General features: G+C 41.5%; 1 long non-coding RNA gene across 1 annotated transcript; it reads right to left on the reverse strand.

Moving 5' to 3' along the window:
• Window positions 1–278: 278 nt before the first annotated feature.
• LOC130860880 (uncharacterized) lies at window positions 279–21,575 on the reverse strand. Its single transcript, XR_009055522.1, has 5 exons — window positions 21,466–21,575; window positions 13,038–14,979; window positions 11,297–11,401; window positions 1,631–1,736; window positions 279–851 (listed from the first exon to the last, which is right to left on the reverse strand). It is a non-coding gene; the product is annotated as an uncharacterized LOC130860880 (long non-coding RNA).
• Window positions 21,576–21,959: the final 384 nt, after the last annotated feature.

Here is a 21,959-nt window from a genome sequence, read left to right on the forward strand (position 1 = left end):
CAGACACATAGGTCAATGAAACAGAATAGAGAGCCCAGAAATAAACCCACACTTATGGTCAATTAATCTATGAGGCAAGAATACACAATAGAGAAAAGACGGTCTCCTTCAACAAGTGGTACTGGGAAAAGTGGACAGCTACATGTAAAAGAGTGAAATTAGAACATTCTCTAACACCATATACAAAAATAAACTCAAAATGAATTAAAGACCCAAATGTAAGACCAGATACCATAGAACTCCTGAGGAAAACATAAGCAGAACATTCTTTGACATAATCACAGCAATATTTATTTATTTATTTATTTAGCTCCATCTCCTAAAACAAAGGAAATAAAAGCAAAAACAAACAGATGCAACCCAATTGAACACAAAAACTTTTACACAGGAATCCATCGACAAAAAGAAAAGACAACTTACCGAACGGGAGAAAATATTTGCAAATGATATGACCAATAATGGTTAATATCCAACATATATAAACAGCTCATACAACTCAACATCAAAAAAACAAACATGATTAAAAAATGGGCAGAAAAACTGAATAGACATTTTTCCCAAAGAGGAAATGCAGGTGACCAACAAGCACATGAAAAGACGCTCGACATCTCTAATCATCAAGGAAATGCAAGTCAAAACCACGAGATACCACCTCACACCAGTCAGAATGGCCATCATCAAAAAGAACAGAGGTAACACATATTGGCGAGGATGTGGAGAAAAGCGAACACTTGTACGCTGTTGGTGGGAAAGTAAATCGGTGCAGCCACTGTGAAAAATAGTATGGAAAACAGTAAAAAACTAAAACTAGAGTATCATATGATCCAACAATTCCACTCCTGGGTATATATCTGAAAAACAAAACAAGAACACGAATTTGAAAAGGTATATGCGCCCAATGTTCCTATGTACTTTTTTAGTTAAGTGGGTTTCCTCATTGTTAACTACTCCTTTCTCTAGCCCGTTTAAAGTTAGAGTATCATCGTAGGCAGACCCAGGAGCGACTCAGATAGAATCTGAATTTCTTGTGCTCATGATCAGAATTGGAAGTCCACGCCCCTACTTTAGAGAAAAACAGAGTTAAAGCTCAGGTCAACTATTCCTTGCAGAAATTTCTCAAGACTCAAGTCCATGACTGGGGCTGGCCTCCTTTGTTGCTCTCTTGCTCTGGCAAGACTCAAGATGCCTGGAGCTAGTGTTTGTCAACCACAGGGCATGTTGAGCCATGATTGACTCCCAAACCTTGTGTAATTCCTTGGAACCGAGGTCCAGAGCCCTGGTGTCTGGGTTTGCTTCTCTGCCCTGCTCACTCCCCACTTTGACATTTAAGAAAGACTCTCAGAGGCAGACTGCCTTCTGCAGTGGTAGTTGAAGCTTTTCTCTTTCAATCAGACACTTCCTAGCACAGATGAAGACTCAGCTCCCTCAAGGAGCACAGGAAAATCACCTAAAATATTGCCCCGTGCAGATGTGTAAAGTTTATGTGCTAGTCTCTTTGAGTTTATAGAAGCAAGCATGCCCTCTCTGGGAGAAGGAAACAGGAAGACCTCCTGCCCCGTTTCCTGAGATTAGTGGCTGTCAGATGTTGCAACAGACCTGAACCCCTTCTGGGAAAGGGTGTACTATTTACCTTTGGAGCCGCCAGCATGGTGGTGAGTTAGGCTAAAGAAGGATCCACACCCTTTTTGCATCACTCCAGTCCAACACGCAGCCTGGCTGGAGCTTGAGGTTCCAGCCTGCAGAGCCAGAGTGGGTTGCCAGACAAAAAGAACTGTTACTTTTCATGTGGTCAGTGCGGGATTCTGTCCAGCAGGGGAACACTACATCCTTTGAGGCTTGGTTCTTTAGCCTTTGCAGCTGAGCCAAATGGCAGTGCCAGGGAAAAGGCAATGCCGCCTGGTGTATGGATGCTCTTGTCCATCAAGGCCAAAGAAACTCCAGCTCTGGAGTTTCTGGTGAAAGGCGCTTTTCAGCCCTGGGGAATTTGCATTCTGAGTGCAGCTCAAGTCTGAAAGCAGACAGCCTCCCTCTGCAGTTGGAGCAAAATCTCACTCGGAACCAAACTTTGGGAGACTGGAGGAGGAGACGAGGGGGGGAGAACAGAAGAAAATAGCAGTTGTGTGTATTCTGTTCCCACTCAAAAATGGCTGGCTCAACAATAGGACAGTTCCCTGGAATTCCCTTTTTTTACCCACAAAGACAAGAATAACTATGAACAAAAAAAGAAAAAAGTAAGGAGGAAAGGGGGATAAAAGAAAAACAAAGAAAAGCAGTACTTTTGTCCATTCTCCTCTTTGGGAAGTTAGCCTTACTTATACACACTAGAAAGTTCTGTCTACATTGTACAAACACAATGGGCTAAAAGTGAATCAAACAGCTAGATTTCTCTGTGTGTGTGTGAATGCATTTCAGTGGGCCAATAGCCAGTTTGTTTTGTTGTTTTGGTAAAAACAAAGTGCCTAATACACAAAGCTGAATTAATTATAAATGCCTTATCTACTCCTGAATGCAAATTTCAGAACCAGGCGGGAATGGATTACAATTCCACTTGAGAAACTTGGCAGCTTCATGACTTTGGCTAATTCACGTAATCTCCTTGAGGATCAGGTGAGAACTCCTCACCTATAAAATCGGATTAACAAACCCGTCTAAGATGAGAGAAGATTAGATGAGATAGCAAATGTAAAATGAGGGACATATGGAGATGAGTCTGGAGAGAGGCAGGGACTGAGTCTGGCAGCCTTGGAAGCCATAGGGAGTATCTCGTCTTTATCCTAGCTGCCTCAAATTCCATGAAACTTCTTTGGCCTTCATGTTCCTAATGTTTGACCCACCTCTGTTACTCAGTTCACTCCTTGGTCAAAGGTAGCTTTGACTTGGTTTCGTTAAATCAATATTTGTTAAGTGCCCATCATATCCTAAGAACTGTACTGGCTGAATACAGAGTTTAATGCAGAGATGGTAAATAGATTTCAACTGCTCACACTGGCAGAGTCTGCATTGAAAGGGTTCTAGGGCCCCACAGTTAAGAGGCCCAGGATTGATGAGCGTGTCTGCTGTGGGTGAGGGGAGTGCTGGCAGCACACCTGTCCCACATTTGCCATCTCGGGCCCAGTGGTTCTCAGCTCCTGTATTCCACCCTAGCTTGATGCTGGCTCTGCTTGGAACACATCACCTTCAGACAGCTCCCACTAGTCTGGACACAGTAGTCGCTGCCTGTAGCTGTTTCCCACCCAGAAACTATTGGAAAAGAGTCATTCTTTTACCATTGGGACTGCTATGCTAGCAGTACGTTAGCTGACAGGGACCCGCATGTGGAGAGAGCATGCCTGCTAGTGAACACAGAGGAAGGTGAGGCTGAGAGATAAAGAGGCTGAACAGGAGTCATAGTTTGAAGCCCTGGGTCTAGCAATGCTGGAAGCTCTCATCCAGGGGAGAGGCATGGGTGCGTGTCCACAAGTGTGACGAATTAGTACATCCTGGAGGCCCCATCTCGACACAAGGAGTGACCACATACAGAGAGTGTGGCAATGGTCCGAACAGGTTGGTTGAGTTTTAATAACTGACAACCAAAATGGGCTTATGGACATGTGAGTGTTTCTTGGCAGATTTTCAGAAACAGTTGGGAAAGGGAACTTTCTATCATACCAGATGGATACTTGAATGATTGCTTTTGGGGAAGGGTGATGGATAATTCTGATCTGGGGCACTAAAAGTGGGTGTGCTTTCTCCTGTTGTTTCTTTCCCATTCATATCTCTGGAAGTAAAGAGCTTTGGGAAGGCAAAGCTACAGGACAGGGACTTCCCCTGAGGTCCAGTGGTTAAGACTTTGCCTTCCAATGCAGGGGGTGCAGGTTTATCCCTGGTCAGGGAGCTAAGATCCCACAAGCCTTGAGGCCAAAAAAACTAAAACATAAAAAAACCCAGAAGCAATATTGTAACAAATTCAACAAAGACTTTAAAAATTGTCCACATCAAAAAAAAAAAAAAAAAAACTTAAAAAAAAAAAGAGAGCTACAGGATAGAAACCTCTGGGTTCCTGAGTCATCATTTGGAGGAGAGCTGCTCAGAAGAGCCACATAACCTCTATTAAACTGTTATGAGGGACTTCGCTGGTGGCACAGTGGATAAGAATCTGCCTGCCAAGACAGGGGACATGGGTTCAATTCCTGGTCTGGGAAGATCCCACATGCCACAGAGCAACTAAGCCCGTGCTACACAACTACTGGGCCTGCGCTCTAAAGCATGTGAGCCACAACTACTTAGCCCATATGCCACAACTACTGAAGCCCATGCACCTAGCGCCTGTGCCCTGCAACAAGAGAAGCCACCACAATAAGCCCGCACACCACAATGAAGGGTAGCCCCCGCTTATCGCAACTACAGAGAAGCCCATGTGTAGCAACGAAGACCCAATGCAGCCAGTAAATAAATTAATTAATTAATTAAAACAAAACAAAACAAAACTGTTATGAGATACAAACTTCAAATGCTAGACTACTGAGGATTTGAGGTTTGTTACCTTAGCTTATCATATATTGATTAATACACTGACAATACATTACTAAACAATAAGTTGTACATTAATTAATTACAAATTAATACATGGACAATAAATATATTAATATCCAGAAAGGGCTAAAACTTCCATTACCTCAGGGTTTAGAAAGGATTATCTATGTATCTCCCATTAAAACAAATCTCTACCATTTTTGGTTCACACAATATTCATTTTGTTGATAATAATGCAAAGTTAAGCCAGGCTGAGAGTTTGGTGAGATGAACACTTTCATACATGGCTTACATTGTAAATCGCTGGAAGGTTTTGGAAGACATTTTGGCAAAATGCATCAACTGTCTTAAAAATATTCATACCCCTTGAGCAAATAGTTCTACTTCTAGGAATCTAGTCTTAGGAAACTATGAGATGTGTGTGTAAAAAAATAATGTACATACAGATGGCCAACACTGCTAATTTTTAGAGAAATGCAACTCAAAACTACAATGCAGTATCACCTCACAATGGTCAGAATGGCCATCATTAAAAAGTCTACAAATAACAAATGCTGGAGAGGATGTCAAGAAAAGGGAACCCTCCTACACTGCTGGTGGGAATGTCAGTTGGTATAGCCACTATGGAGAACAGTATGGAGGTTCCTTAAAAAACTAAAAATAGAACTACCATATGACCCAGCAACCCCACTCCTGTGCATATGTTTGGACAAAACTATAATTCAAAAAGATACATGCATCCCAATGTTCATAGCTGTGTTATTTACAATAGCCAAGACATGGAAGCAACCTAAATGTCCATCAACAGACGAATGGATAAAGAAGATGTGGTGTATATATATACAATGGAATACTACTCAGCCACAAAAAGAATGAAATAATGCCACTTGTAGCAACATGGATAGACCTATAGATTATCTTACTAAGTGAAGTAAGTCAGAAAGACAAATACCATATGATATCACTTATACGTGGAATCTAAAATATGACACAAATGAACTTATTTACAAAACAGAAATAGACTCACAGACGTAGAGAACGGACTTGTGGTTGCCAAGGGTGTCGGAGGGTGGGGAGAGATGGAGTGGGGGTTTGTAATTAGCAGACGCATACTATTATACACAGGATGGATAAATAACAAGGTCCGACTGTGTAGCATAGGGAACTATATTCAATGTCTTGTAATAAACCATAATGAAAAAGAAAAAAAAGAATAATGTACAAAGACATTTATGGTCATCATGGAAACAACATAAATTTTCAACAATGTCGGAATGGTGAGAAATTATTGTACCTGCATAAAACAGAATATTATGTGTCAATTACATGTATTTATGAAGATATCTTAATGACATGGGGAAATGTTTATATTATAATGTCAGTGAATATCAGTAAGTGAAACCCTACTTACTCTGCATATATGTATTTAAGGAAAAAACATGGAAGAAAATGCACCAAATTTAACAGTTAATAGTGGTTTCTGTCTTATTGATGGGATTGTATGGAATTTCTATTTTCTTCTGTATACTTTCCTATATTTTCCAGTTTTAAGGAATGCTGATATATTATTTTTTATAATCAAGAAAAAAATTTCAAGGACTTCCCTGGTGGCACAGTGTTTAAGAATCTGCCTGCCAATGCAGGGGACATGGGTTCAAGCCCTGGGCTGGGGAAGATCCCACATGCTGCAGAGCAACTAAACCCAAGTGCCACAACTATTGAGCCTGTGCTATAGAGCCTGCAAGCCACAACTACTGAGCCTGAGTGCCACAACTACTGAAGCCCGTGTGCCTAGAACCTGTGCTCTGCAACCAGAGAAGCCACTGCAATGAGAAGCCTGCGCACTTCAGCAAAGAGTAGCCCCTGCTTGCTGCAACTAGAGGAAGCCTGCGTGCAGCAATGAAGACTCAACACAGCTAATAAAAAAAAATTAATTAATTAATTAATTTAAAAAAAAAAAGAAAAAAATTGCTGAAAGCTTTATTTTAGAATGTTTGCCAGAGTGTTTCCCAACGGGTTGAGGTTGTCATTGGGCTTCTCAAAGGTGAAGTTGCACTTCCTGAGATATGTTCAGGAGACGGTCTTTACACAGGCCTCTAAGCATAGCCCTTACCTGATGGTCACTAAATTGTTCAGCAGAAAAGCCTCAGGGCCTCTAGTAGATGTCTGAGAATGTAATCAAGGCAGTAATCAGGGTAAATGATTTCTGCAAGTTGGGGAGAATTTTGCAAGTGATGCTCACCCCCACATAACCTCTGCCTTCGCTGCAGAAAGAAAGATGGAGGGCAAGGAAGGAGTGCTCAGGGAAAAGCTGGGGTGGGGGGATGGGGTGAAAAGCAAGAGCAAGAGGGAGAACGCACAAGAAAGAGAGATAGAGCATGAAGGCAACAGATTGTGGAGGAGAAAAATATACTTAACTTCTACCATTGCAGAGAAATGTCAGGGGATTTGTAACAGAACAGAGTTATTGAATTGCAGGTAGAGATGCTTAAATAATTGCAATGAAGAGACAGAGACTTTTCTGTAACTATTACAAAAGCCCTGATATCCAGAGATATGCATTCTGTTGTAATGAACCCAGATTAGGATTACCAAATAATAATAACTTCAAAAAGAGATGAGTATGCACAGAAATCTCTTGCATTCCTATACACTAACAATGAAAAAGCAGAAAGAGAAATTAAGGAAACACTGCCATTTACCATTGCAACAAAAAGAATAAAATACCTAGGAATAAACCTGCCTAAGGAGGCAAAAGACCTGTACGCAGAAAACTATAAGACACTGGTGAAAGAAATCAAAGACAATACAAACAGATGGAGGGACATACCATGTTCTTGGATTGGAAGAATCAACATTGTGAAAATGACTACCTGCCCAAAGCAATTTACAGATTCAACACAATCCCTATCAAATTACCAACGGCATTTTTCACAGAACTAGAACAAGAAATCTTACGACTTGTATGGAAATGCAAAAGACCCTGAATAGCCAAAGCAAACTTGCGAAGGAAAGACGGAGTTGGTGGAATCAGGCTTCCCGACATCAAACTATACTACAAGGCCACAGTGATCAAGATGGTATGGTACTGGCACAAAAATAGAAATATAGATCACTTGAACAGAATAGGGAACCCAGAGATAAACCCACGCACATATGGGCATCTTATCTTTGACAAAGGAGGCACAAATATACAATGGAAAAAAGATAGCCTCTTTAATAAGTGATGCTGGGAAAATTGGACAGTTACATGCAAAAGAATGAAATTAGAACACTTTCTAACACCATACAAAAAAATAAACTCAAAATGGATTAAAGACCTAAATGTAAGGCCAGACACTATGAAACTCTTAGAAGAAAACATAGGCAAAACACTCTATGACATAAATCAAAGCAAGATCCTTTTTGACTCACCTCCTAGAATAATGGAAATAAAATAAAAAATAAATGGGACCTAATGAAACAAAAGCTTTTGCACAAGCAAAAGAAACCATAAACCAGACAAGAAGACAACCCTCAGAATGGGAGAAAATATTTGCAAATGAAGCAACTGACAAAGGATTAATCTCCAAAATATACAAGCAGCTGATGTAGCTTAATACCAAAAAAGCAAATAATGCAATCCACAAAAGGGCAGAAGACCTAAATAGACATTTCTCCAAAGAAGACATGCAGATGGCTAAAAAACACATGAAAAGATGCTCAACATCACTAATCATTAGAGAAATGTAAGTCAAAGCCACAATGAGGTATCACCTCACACCAGTCAGAATGGCCATCATCAAAAAATCTAGAAACATGCTGGAGAGGGTGTGGAGAAAAGGGAACTCTCCCACACTGTTGGTGGGAATGTAAGTTGGTACAGCCACTACGGAAAACAGTTTGGAGGTTCCTTAAAAAACTAAAAATGGAACTACCACATGACCCAGCAATCCCACTACTGGGCATATACCCAGAGAAAACCATAATTCAAAAAGAAACATGTACCACAATGTTCATTGCAGTACTATTTACCATAGCCAGGACATGGAAGCAACCTAAATGTCCATCAACAGATGAATGGATAAAGAAGATGTGGCACATATATACAATGGAATATTACTCAGCCATAAAAAGGAATGAAATTATTTGTAGTGAGGTGGATGGAACTAGAGTCTGCCATACAGAGTGAAGCCAGAGAAAGAAAAACAAATACCATATGCTAACTCATATATATGGAATCTAAAAAATGGTACTGATGAACCCAGTGACAGGGCAAGGATAAAGATGCAGATGCAGAGAACAGATTTGGGGACAGGGCAGGGGTGTGGGGGATGGGGAAGCTGGGACAAAGTGAGAGGGTAGCATTGACATATATACACTGTCAAATGTAAAATAGATAGCTAGTGGGAAGTTGCTGCATAACATAGGGAGATCAACTCAATGATGGGTGATGACTTAGAGGGGTGGGATAGAGAGGGTGGGAGGAAGTCACGGGAGGGAAGGGATATGGGGATATATGTATAAATACAGCTGATACACTTTGGTGTACCTCAAAAACTGGCACAACAGTGTAAGCAATTATATTCCAATAAAGAGCTTAAAAATAAATTTAAAAAAAGAGAGAGATGAGCATTTGAGAAATCGAGTGCAACCAAAATGAAGAGATTTCCGTCTCCCTAAAAAGGAAGAACTGAACATTAATATCACATCAGTGTTGCATGGTTTTCATTACTTATTTTAGTGTTCCCCTTTGGCTTCAAAGATGCAAATGGGAATATTTGATAGAGAAAAAATTGGGTGTAGGCCTTCTCCATAATTAACATACTTAGGACAGCATTGTGAATTGCAGGAGTGGGTGAAATACATGGAGTCAACTGCTTCACTGATGCCTCATTCGTTCATTCATTCATTCACTCACTCATTTAGCCCATGCGTGCCAAGAATCAACCAAAATGTGCTAGGCACTGGAGACAAAGAGATGAATCAGTTCTCTGTTTTCAGTGAGCCCAAGAATCGAATGAGGAAGGCAACCATGCAAATAAACCGGTTATTACAGTGTGAGAAGTGCTGTAATGATGGAAATATTCAAAGTGTACAGCACACACCCTCGATGGGATAATATATTCATGAACCTGTAGGAGGATCTAGGTCAGGGGAGTAGGAAGGGAATTTGAGGTGGTGATAGAAGCATGCCACACAAAGTCAGAGACGTTAAAGGCAGGGCATGTTTGGGGGACCAAGAGCTATTTGGTGTGGCTAAAACATGGATGTGGGGAGTAACAGCCTACGAATCTGGAGCTAGATTGAGAATGAACTCCTGCGTGCAACAGCAGATCTCAATCTTGGCAAGTATTGGTTGGGAAGTTTTAAAGATATTGATGTTGGGGTCCCACCCAGGCATTCTGATTTAATTGATCTGTCAAGTGGTTTGGCCAGTGGGACCACAAAATCTCCCCAGGTGACTTAAATGTGCAGCCATGGTTGAGAAACAGTGCTCAAGGGGATAGAAAATCTTTGAATAACCTAACTGAATCAATTAATGTTTTATAATATTACTTTGGCATCATTTTGGAGGCCAGAGACTGGTGGCAGGGAGGCGCATTAGAGATCAAGTACAAATGTCCAGCTAAGAGTGTCAAGGTCTTGAACAAGACATTGACCATAAGGAAGGAGGGGAGGCAAGCAGTCTGAAAGGTATCAGGGAGGGAGAATTGGTGGGTTGGGGTGGGAGGATGGGAAAGGACAAAAACAGTCCACTTTCTTGGTGAATGCTGGTGTCTCCACTGAGATACAGAACCCAGGAGTGGAAACAGGGTTGGTGCATGCTTAAGGCATTTGGAAAGCAGGAGTGGAGAGAAGAAGTTCAATTTGTCTCTTGTTGAGTATGAGGCATTTGTCTAAGTTTTCCATCTTTCAAGGCCCAGCCATCACTTTACAGGCTTTCCAGTTGCTTGGATACCACGGATCAGATTGTTCAATGTCCATTTCAATTTTCTTCTAGATGCTTTCTCATGATGCAGAGGCTGCACAGAGAAAGAAGCCTGTATTTGTCAGACCCCAATACGGCTAGGGTGCTGCACAAGATTTAGGCTCTGCCTGTCAGAGGTACCCACACAAGATTCAACAGGTGGAAAAGAAATACGATGAGATGGAAGCTACTCTTCTGAGTGGAAGCAGCTTGCTGTGCTGCTGGTAGTTCTGCCAGCAAACATGCTCTTGCAGGCATGTGGGTTTGGGGGTTTTCGTTCACATTTGAATAGAAATCACGACGCCTCTCCTCTTATTTTACAAAAGAAAGGGGCACCTTTCACCCCCTCTCCTCCCAAATCTTACTACAGGGCTTCCTGGATTCCAAACAACAAGACAACTTGAAATATTGGAATGTATGAAGCCTCCTTTAATCGAGGCACAATGGATGTGTTATTGGGCTCTTCCCCTGTTTAATATATATTTCCATTAAGAGAAAAGTATGGCTGTAAGAAAGTAGATTTTGGTGCACATTGGGATGGCATAAACTTTAGACATGTTATAGAGGGTGGTGTAGGGGTGATAATTTTCATCTAACCACCTCTCTGTATCATCCCCAAATACTGTCAAGGAATACCTTACTTCTTTAATTCTGACAGTACAGCCTCTTAGAGGACAGCAGAGTGCAGGTTAAAAAGTAATGAGAGCAGCTGTGTCTCATTTCCTCTCTTACCAATCCACTCAGGGCAAAGCTCTATTATCTCTCTGTCTGTCTGTCTCGCCTGCAGAATTAGGATGCTCAACATTCATGAAAAGCATACTGGGAAATACTCACCTCCTAGGAAGTGTGTCCTCTCTGCATTTTCTCCATTTTCATTAAGGGAAAAGAGCTTGGTGAGAACTCTCATTCATTTGGTACCGATCCATGTCTCATTTGCATCTTTTGTATTTCAAGGAAAAGAAGGTGATAAGCTTCATGTTTATCTCCCAAAAACCCAACATTACTTTTTTAAAAAAACTAAAAATAATCGGTGAGAGGCAAGAAGTGTTTTAAATTTTTCTGCACTCATTTAACCTCCTTTTTTATTTTGCTTTTACAAAAAGATGATTGGATAACAAATTTAGCACTTACAGACTCATGGTCACAGGAAACAAAAATAAAATCTTCAATCTGCATACTTAGTTTCGTTGAGCAAAAAGCATTGAGTAATCAGTAAACAAATCAGACTAAAATAATACAGTAGGCTAAAATACAGTATGTGAAATGGAATGAAAATCAAAATTCAAGAAGAGAAAACCACAATGTTGGATATTACACAACTGAAGATTTGCATATGTATTTCTTTAAACAGATTATGATGGGAACTAAGGTTTATGATATTTACGTGCCACTGGATACATTTAAAATAATTACATGTCAGATTAATCTTTAAAATTAATACTTACAATGTATCATAAATTACATCATTTATAGCTATTTAATGATGAAATATTATAGCTGTCAACTTAAAAATGTACAAATAGGCACATAGTTTTTCAAAATTCTTTTAGAAGGAATGCCAATAAAAGAAAAGTAGTGAAGGAAGTCAAATACAAACATCGAATGATATCACTCATACGGAATCTAATTTTTTAAAAAATGATACAAATGAACTTATTTACAAAACAGAAACAAACTTACAGATATCGAAAACAAACTTATGGTTACCAAAGGGGAAGTGGGTGGGGAGGGATAAATACACACACACTGTTGTACATGAGATAGATAACCGACAAGGACCTACTGTACAGCACAGGGAACTCTACTCAGTGTTCTGTGATATGAGAAAAGAATCTGAAAAAGAATGGATACACATCTATGTGTAACTGAATCACTCTGCTGTACACCTGAAACGAACACAACATTGTAAATCAACCATATGCGAATAAAATTTAAAAAAAAAAGAAAAAAGAAAAGTGTGAAGGCCCCTTATCCAGAAACAAGTCTGGGGAGCTTCTGGATAAGGTCAACTCTCCCCTCCTTCCTCCGCAGCTGCTCCACTCCCACCACCTGCATGACTGAGCCTGGGTGGGATCAGAGAATGCACACTAACTGAACATCAGCTGGAGAGAAATACCCCTGGAAGCGTCAGCCTGCTGCTGAGGGCTTGTGCTTAGACACTTCCCAAACTAAAACAGGAGAGACTTCAGTCGCATTATTCATGCCTATGATCCCCTCTGTCGGGCTAATCCAGACTTGACCAAAATTAAAAGTGTGGGCATGTCTTGCTGGGATGCGTCACACACGTGTCACTCCACCATTTACACACGGCTGACTTTACAACCATTTACAACTTATAGTCACAAGCAGGAACATGCTAGTTGGGACAGTAATTGCTTTTTGGATAATTGTTCAGGGTTTATGAACAGTTGCATATAATGGAGAAAGGGAAAAGTGGGTCATTGACATGCTTTTCTTCAGCTTCCTTCTTGCCTTGGTCCCCTTCTTGAAGCTTCCCTACTTTCCCTGCGCACTTCAGGCCACATCTGGCTCTTGGGAACGAAAAGATTTTTAAAACTCAGGAGGTTTTACTCACTAAGGGGTTGGAGTGGTCTCCAGGCGACTTCTCGCCTCAAATTGTCTGTCCGTCCATGATTTAGAAACCTCACTGAGATCCTACCATCTCCAAGTCTTTGTTAGGGAGCCAAAGCCCTGCAGGCAGCTTCCCCAGATGTCGGCGCCTTGGCAACGCCCTGGTTTGAACAGAATTTTAATAGCGACTAATTCCCTCGGCTGTGGCACTGCTGCAAATGGCTCATCGCTTCACAGGCAAGTTTCAACAGTCGTGTAACCAGATGAGAATATTTTCCCGAACAATAGTATGTGGCAGAAAACAGCTAAGGTATGTCAGGGGACAGCTGTGAGGCAGGTAGCACAATGGAAGGTGGGATGAATGATCTATGTTCTGGAGTCATTACTTATTTAAATCTTTAATAGTTCCTGAAGGGAAGGGAGTTGTTTGCAACTATATACAGATTATTTTTAGTACATTTGTAACGTCCAAGAGGGAGTTTGTACTCAGGGACAACAGTTGCCAGTAAAGTGGCTGTAGTTTGCTAGAGGAGTTATTCCTCAGTTCCAACCCAGGCTTGGAGGGAGGGGAAAGCCACTGTCCAGAAGCGCTGCTGGACCCACGCCAGCCTGAAGCAGCAAATTCATCCCTTACTTTCGATGTGCCATGACCCCATCCTCCCCATCCCCACCACCCACCCAATGGGTTATCAGAAATCCCATTGTTCCATCCCTCTTGTGGTCCATTCCTTCAGGATTCTGCTCCACGATGGGGGTGAGTGATAGGAGGGTACCAATGGATGGTGTACCTGAGGCTGGGATGTTCAGTCTCTGCGATGTCAGCCTCTAAAGCATATGGCATTATTTAAACATCTGTCATTTGCCTTACAGTCAATGATAAACTAACTCACCAATTCACTTAAACCCGCAGTGACTCTAGTTGGAGGTTCAGCTCTGATAATATGAAAGCTCAGATGACTTGTATGAACTGGTACTTGCAAAAAGGCCTCCTTCTCTTGCATTCATTTCCAATGACAGCAGGCTCTTTAAACAGATCAGTGTAAAGTCTCCTCTTTGGGTTACCAAGCAAACAGTCTTATTCCCTTTTACCTAGATGAAGAAGCTGAGACTCAAAGAAATGACTGAATTTTCTCCAAGTGAGTGGCTTCTATGGAGGAGAACCCAGTCTATCTGACTCTGGAGTCCAGGTCCTTTCCACTACATTTGCTGTTGCTAACTCTGCTTTCCCTGGACTTGAGTCAGTCAGTCCACAGTCCTGACCATGTGCCTTGTAGCCAAGTCGTGATTTGTAGACTTTGGCATCTCTGAGTTTTTCCAACAATAGAGCCCTGTTTGTCTTAGAATCCATGAGAAGGTAGTGGCTCTAGGCTACAATTTCTCTCAGTTGCCTGTCTTTGGAATTTTCCAGCTTTGCCAAGTTTTCCTTGAATTTCATTGGCCAGGTCTGAAATCAGTGCTCCAGAGGCCAATGCCCTTTTGCTTGGTGCAAGGATAGGGAGCCATTTCTTGCTTGGTTTTTAATTCCCAATATTGACCACAAAACTCCAAAATTTTTGAGCTGGAAAGAAGCTTAGGAATCCCAGTTGTCCTCAAATGTAAGTGTGCAACAGAATCATCAGCAGGGCTTGTGCATTCATTGCTGTGTAACAAACTACCTCAAACTTAGCAGCTTGAAATAACAAAAACATATTATCTCATGCAGTTTCTGAGGATCAGGAATCCAAGTGTGGCTTAGCAGAGTGGTTCTGGCTCAAGGTTTCTGATGAGACTGCAATCAAGGTGTTCGTTGGGGCTGCAGTCATCTGAAGGCTAGACTGGGGCTGGATGATTTGCTTCTAAAAGGGCTTACATGTCAGGAGGTGAGGTCTCTTCACCAGGTGGGCATCTCTATAAAGCTGCCTGAATGTCCTAAAAATTTGGCATCTGGCTTTCCTAAAATCAGTGATCTAAGAAAGATCAAAAGAATAACCAAGTTAGAAGCCACAGTGTATTTTGAAATTTAATCTCGGAGGAGACATATCATCACTTCTGAAGTATTTTAGTCATCAGACAGACTAATTCTGTTTCAAGGCTACACAAAGGTGTGAATTCCAGGAAGTGAGGATCACTGGAGACCATCTTGGAGTCTGAATATCACAGCTTGTTGAAACACAGATTTCTGGGCCCCATCCCTAGAGTTTCTGATTCAGTAGGTTAGGAGTGGGGCCTAAGAATTTTCTAACAAATTGTCAGGGGATGCTGAGGCTACTCCTTTAGGACACATACTTTGAGAACAACTGATCGATTCTGATTTTGTAGATGATGAAATTGAGTCTTACAAAGATCGAGAAAAATGAGGAGCAGTGAAATATACCAACAATGAATTATTGAATACCTACTATGTGCCAGGCACTAAGCAGGAGCCTCTATATACATTTTCTTGTTTCACACAACCATTCCTGTGCATTACTCACCATTTCATTAATGAGGAAACCAAAACTAAGGTTAAGTAACTTGCCCAAATTCACTTATATAGTTACTGATAGGGACAGGTCTGGAACCCAGATGTCCTGACTCTCAAGTCGAAGTCAAACTGTTTTGTACAATCAAATAGCCCCCAATCTACTATTCTATTCTAAGTGGAATTGTTTTCCCTGAAACTGTATTAGCTGCATTATTATAGCCCCATCATACAAGACTAGGAAATCACCCTGTAAATTGTACCCATTGAATTTGCAGCTCATAGCTAAAAATTAACTTTAGTTTCATTTGAAGACATAGAGATTCAATGTTCATGGTGCTAGATCTTGTAGAGCATGTCTCAGAAACACTGGTTCCAGTGGGGATCCTCAGAGGATGCTGACAATTATCTCAATTACCCACAGGATGTAACCTCAGTCGATTCAAGTGCTGAACTTGCTGTTCACAGTTGCACCATAACCTTGGGCAAGTCTTTTAAAAGTCCTGTGCCTGTGGTTCACCATTTGTAAAATGGAAATAATAATAATTGCTTTTTGCTGACCTCATAGAGTTAGTGTGAAGTTCAAATGAAATGATATACGCAAAGTCCTTTGAGAACTGCTAAGCGCCTTGCACATAGAAGATCCTGTTGCTTTACTGCACTTGCGCATACAGTATCTGTTTCTGCTCTTTGGTTTTTATCTCTTATTCTTAAGAACAGGACGCTGGACTTTATTGAGAGCACTTTAGGCATAAATTGAAATGGTTATTTGATTTTTCTTATGAAACAGGTATTTCTCCAGAAAGAATCAGCTGTAGGGTAAGAATTTTTAAAAATGAAAAAAGGGGAAAAGCACACTTATTATATGGAGAGTCCTGTGCTGGGTGCTTAACTTATTTACTCCTCATAACAAGTCTACAAGAGTGACATCAACATCTCTGTTTTAGATGTAGACATTGAGGAAAAGAGACATAAGGGCATTGCTAAAAGTAGGAGAGCCAGGATTTCACTCCATTAAATTACTTAGCACAGGGCCAGGCTCATAGAAAACGTTTAAAGAATGGGAACATCTCAATATCGCACTGATGCATCTCTTGGTGATGACTGGGACCATACTGGATGGGCTTGCTGGAATTAGAGCCAGTATTTGGAAAGTAGCCATACGAGGAGGACTGACACATCCTTTCTTCTCAGCATGGAGCATGGTAGAAAGGATGTTTCTGGTAGAGGCTCAGATTTCTATTAAGTCTGTTATTGCTGACTTTTCCCTTCATCATGGACGATATTGGGATCAGAGGTTCCCAATGCTGACTACCTGGTAACGTTTTAGAACATCCAATAAGTGCAGTGGTCACTAGGAGGCAGCATGGGTTAACTAAGAACCAAAGTGCTTTGGGGGCAGGATTATTGGATGACAAGAGAAATGAGAAAAGTGCCATAAGTGCAGTACATCTGGATTTCCACAAAAATATTTTGAGCCAGATGGAGAAAAGGGAGCATGACACAGGGAGCTCCAAACAGCTGGCTGAAAATTATACCCAAGAAAATACTGATCCAGTAACCTGTTATAAGGTTCCATCTTTGACCTGTCCTATGCAACAGTTTTATTAGTGCCTTTGTCAAAAGTTGATGACCAGCGTACCAAATTTAGAGACAACGTACATCTGGGAGGGATAGAGTGTATGTTGCATGATAGAATAAAGGTTTAAAATGAACATTAGGCAAACTAAGTTAAAACTTAACAACTATTAACATGCGTTCTCCACATGGATTGAATAAAAGCAATGTCAAAGAACAAAATGGTTTGTCTATAGGTCTTATAATAATGACATAGGCATTTAAGTTAATCATAACTATAGCCAAAGTTCATTTTAGTTAGTTAAGAAGCTAGGTAGTTAAAGGGTTCCAGACAATACACCTTATCATATGGCTCCCAAAAGTAGCCTTGGGCTATGCTGATAGATGAGCAGAAGGAAATGTAGTTAAAATTTTTAACACAGCTCTAGGATATCTGGAAGTCTTGGCTGCTACATTTCCAAAGGGATATTGACACATATCATGACATACAGAAGATGGAAGTTAAAATTATTAGAGACATGGGGACTTCCCGGGTGGCGCAGTGGTTAAGAATCCACCTGCCAATGCAGAGGACACTGGTTCAATCCCTGGTGAGAGAAGATCCACATGCTTCGGAGCAACTAAGCCCATGCGCCACAACTACTGAGCCTGCGCTCTAGACCCCGTGAGCCACAGCTACTGAGCCCACACATTGCAACTACTGAAGCCTGGATGCCTAGAGCCTGTGCTCCACAACAAAGAGAAGTCACGGCACTGAGAAGCCCATGCACCACAATGAAGAGTAGCCCCTGCTTGCCACAACTAGAGAAAGCCCTCAAGCAGCAACAAAAACCCAACACAACCAAAAATTAGAAAAAAAAAGTATTAGAGACATGGACACTGAACACTTCCAAAGGACCTGGGACTATTCAGGCTGGAGAAGAAAAGGGTTGGAGGGAGGACATGGCAGTTATCTGTAACAGAATTACATAGGATATACTCCTGTCTAGGCTTTTGTGATCCACATGATTGTAAGAACTTCATTCACGTTGTTGGGGGAAGTCGTAGTTCATGATTTTTCACTGCTGTATAGTATTCTGTTGTATGAATACACTACAATTTATTCAGTTCACTGTTGGTTGCCATTTGGGTTGTTTACAATTTGGGGCTATTTTGATGTGCTCTCTTTTAAGCTTTATTTGCTTGTCGTCTTATAAATATATATAACTTACTTTAAGTTATATATATATTTTTTTTAAGTACTTTTTAACACAAATACCTAATGTGCTGAAGAATCAGATCTATTCCATGTTGTTCCACAGGCTGAAAACAGCACTTAGTGTATTTCCTGACACATAGTAGGTGCTCAACAAACATCTGATGAATTATTTGTTGAATTGCTTTGAATCAATGAGTAAAAGTTACAGAGATATACATTTTAGCCCCTATAAGGAGGAATGTTCTCAATATTAGCCCTGTTGAACACCAGAAAGTGATAAATTGTAAAACAGTAAGTTCCCCTTTTCCTGGAGGTATGAAAGCAGACAATATGATCCTCCAACAGGGAATCTGGAGGAGTGGACATAGGGTGCTCTGCCCGGATCTCCCTGGACCCCCTTTGTCATTTCTTGTGCCTCACTCCCAGCCTCTGTGTTCTTTTGATTCTGAGGGTCAGCAGTGCAGTCATTGGGAGCCCAGCTCCCTTGCCTTGCATTCTGACAAACTTCCAGGGCTCCTCTGTGGCGTCAGGCTGAGGCTGTGATTTGGTCCAAGTCTCACCTTGGGTTGGCCTCTTTTCCTTCCCTTTCCTGCATCTCCTATTCTCTTGCTGTATTTTTTCAGGAGTGTTTTCTAAATATATCAGTTGGACATGTACCCTCTCAGGGTCTGTTTCTAAAGAAACTGACCTAAGGTATTTGGTAAGGAATGAACTGATCTGATCATTTCTGACAGATGATAATTTAGGCCAAATAGTGTGGAAATAGACTGATTTAGCGAACCTGCTTTGAAACCTATTTTGAAAACCTAGATGATGCAGAGTCCTGACTGTCTGAGGTCAGGGTTCACTGTTAAAACCTGGAGGAGCTGTCACTAGGCAAGGCTGGGACCTCTGAGGTGGATCAGTTTGTGGAGAAGAATAAGAAGCTGGAGGACAGATGGGCTAAGAAAATAGCAAAGCAGAGACTAACCTGGAAGAAGGGATAATCAACAGTCTAGATCACAGGTGAGAGACACAGACATCACCATTTACCTCCCTCAGAGTCCACTGCAGAGAGCATCAAGGGTCATTGAGTTTAGATCAGGATCCTGGCTAGGGGCTGGCTGCCATTATTCAAGGCAAAAGACCTATCCATGCTGGCTAGACATAAAAGCGGGGAGCAGAGGAATCTTGTGACTTCAGGGACAGAGATGTGCCTAGTTCTCAACAGAGGTACTCATTCTGGACTTGTCAGCAAAACAAATTTAAAACTGCTCATGTAAGTGGAGCAGAATTCCTCATAGACCCTGCTCTAGTTAAGGTTGGATTCAGGGAGAAGAAAGTAGGCAGGGAAATATCTGTGAGAACTAATATGGGCCAGGCCCACTACTAGGTGCTTTTCATACATTATCTTTAACCTGCACAGCCGCTCTATGAAGAAGGTATTATTAACCTCATTTTTCAAATTTTGAGAATAAGGTTAAACTAAGTGCCCTAGGTCACTGGTTTGGGCGGAATTCACGTACATCAAACAATAGCTAATTGAAAAATGCCCTCTGTGGTCCGTGCCAGGGGAGTGGTGCAAAGGATAATTGCCACAGGGGTGTAAACAGAAAAGGCAGAGATGCCAAACCAGCTTCGTAATAAATGAAAAAATATCCATCATCCTCGAGTTGCCACTTAATGCCAGCTCATTGGGAAATAGAGCATTACTTCTCCAAAAGCATTTTTCTAGACCTATGTATTTCAGAAACTTTCCTTGATTATTCACACAAACGCCTCGATTGGCTTGGGGCAGGGGAGGAGGAAGCAAATTGTTTTAGTCCTTGAATCTGTGTTACCTTGTTTAACTCTCTCAATACCAGTGAGGAAGGTATTAATCATTTTATATTTAAGAGATGGGAGTGTTGAAGGTCAGAGAACTTGAACCTTTCCAAAATCTCACAACCTATAAATAATCCTGTTTTCTGTGATCCTGAGTCTATGTGCATTATTCTTTACCTGTGCCTCCCTCTCTGTGAAATTCTTGAAATTATCATGGAATTTATCTATATGTGGCTGGTTGGATGTCTGGCCTCTATAACTGCCTTTCTGCTAATTGAGGGATTTACTCCTTGTTCTAGATTTGTGAATGACTGACCCTTGCTGTTAGTTTCCCACTCAGGCCATAGCATAGTGGCTCCTTGGTAGGAATTTGGGTTCTTGGTTCCAACCAAACAAGAAAACTTTGACTGCAGAGTCTGAATTGATGATATCCAGATAAATCGTTTATACTTGTGAAATACAGATCTTTTCAAAGCCTCATCTGGTGAGTGTGTACTATTCTGTTTACCCAATAGCCCTCCCTTCTTCTAGGAATAACCCTTGTTCATTTGGAGAACTTCGACCCCATCACTCTAAAATGATTTTAGGGGAGATGAACATCCTCCCCCTTGGCTGTAGAAGTTGGTCCAGGGAGCTGGCACACGAGCCCAATCACACCAATCAGAATAATTCCCTGGGATTTTTTTTGAACTGGAACTCAGTAGGGATTTCCTCAGATGATAATGCAGGGAAGATACGAGCCTGCAACTTTAGGGAGAATTGGTCCATCTTTGGAGAGAGTTGGCTTGAAAAGATGAGGTTGCCATGGAGAGAGAAGCAGAGATCAGAAAACCAGAGAGAGAGAGAGAGAGAGAGCGCGAGAGCGCACGTGCCCATGAGTGATGGAGTGCTGACGGAATCCCTATCCTGGTTCTCTAATTCCAGATCCCAGCTCACCCCAGGGTTAGGTGACCCCCAAAATGTCCCCTTGTTGCCCAAGCTCGTCTCAGTTTGTTTCTGTCACTTGCAACCAAGTCTGGCATAACAGAGTCCATCTCTCTCTCTCTCTTTTTTTTCTACTGTTTATGCTCAGCCTAAGGCCAAGACAGTACAGGACTCTGAAATAAGTAGTTTCAATTCCAGCTTAGGCCTGTGGAATTTCTGCAAAACTGCTAGACCTGATGGCTTCATCTTTTAAGGCTGGGATGTATCCTGGTCTGCTCAGGACAGCTGTGGTTGATGCCTGTTGCACTAGAGTAACTACTGCGAGTGCCCCCTTTCAGTAATAGAAGGGCCTGACATGGCTGATAAACCACATAGTTACCTTATTAAAGTGTATCTCAGTCGCCCCACATTTGAAGCCTTTTCTGACCCCCCAACCTTGAGCCATCCTCCCCTACGTGGGAGCCCCTTAGAGACATAGACAGAGCATACCTCACCCATCTGCGTAGCCCAGTGGAGTCTTCTGCAACACCCTGCACGCTGTCCGAACTCATGCAGTGGTGGCTGCGTTGAATATGTGTGCCTTAAAACAACTGTGAAACAGGCTTACCTAAAAGAAATCAATTTGATTGATGTGCATTAGTCATGACCTATATTTCTGGTCCTTCAAGTTTAAAGGGAAACTAGTCTCATTTATGAGAATTATTATTATGGGAACTTTGAATATGTGTTTTTCTTTAACTCTCTAAGGTAAGTCATCTCCATGTTTACAGCTTAGGGAATTGACAAAGAGGTGAAGTATGTTTCCCCAAACCTGAGCTCTCCCTGAAAATGTGGGAGCCTGCACTGTGTCCTGGATTCATCCCTTGGAGTGCCATCCTGCCCTGAAGAGGCTGAAAGCGAACCACGACACCTCCGACACTTCTTTATAGCTGGGGTTCCAGGTGTGATTCAGGCCCCCTCTATCTGATGCTGTGTTACACTGG

The sequence above is a fragment of the Hippopotamus amphibius genome, chromosome 9, assembly GCF_030028045.1.
Source record: "Hippopotamus amphibius kiboko isolate mHipAmp2 chromosome 9, mHipAmp2.hap2, whole genome shotgun sequence".
Taxonomy (NCBI): domain Eukaryota; kingdom Metazoa; phylum Chordata; class Mammalia; order Artiodactyla; family Hippopotamidae; genus Hippopotamus; species Hippopotamus amphibius.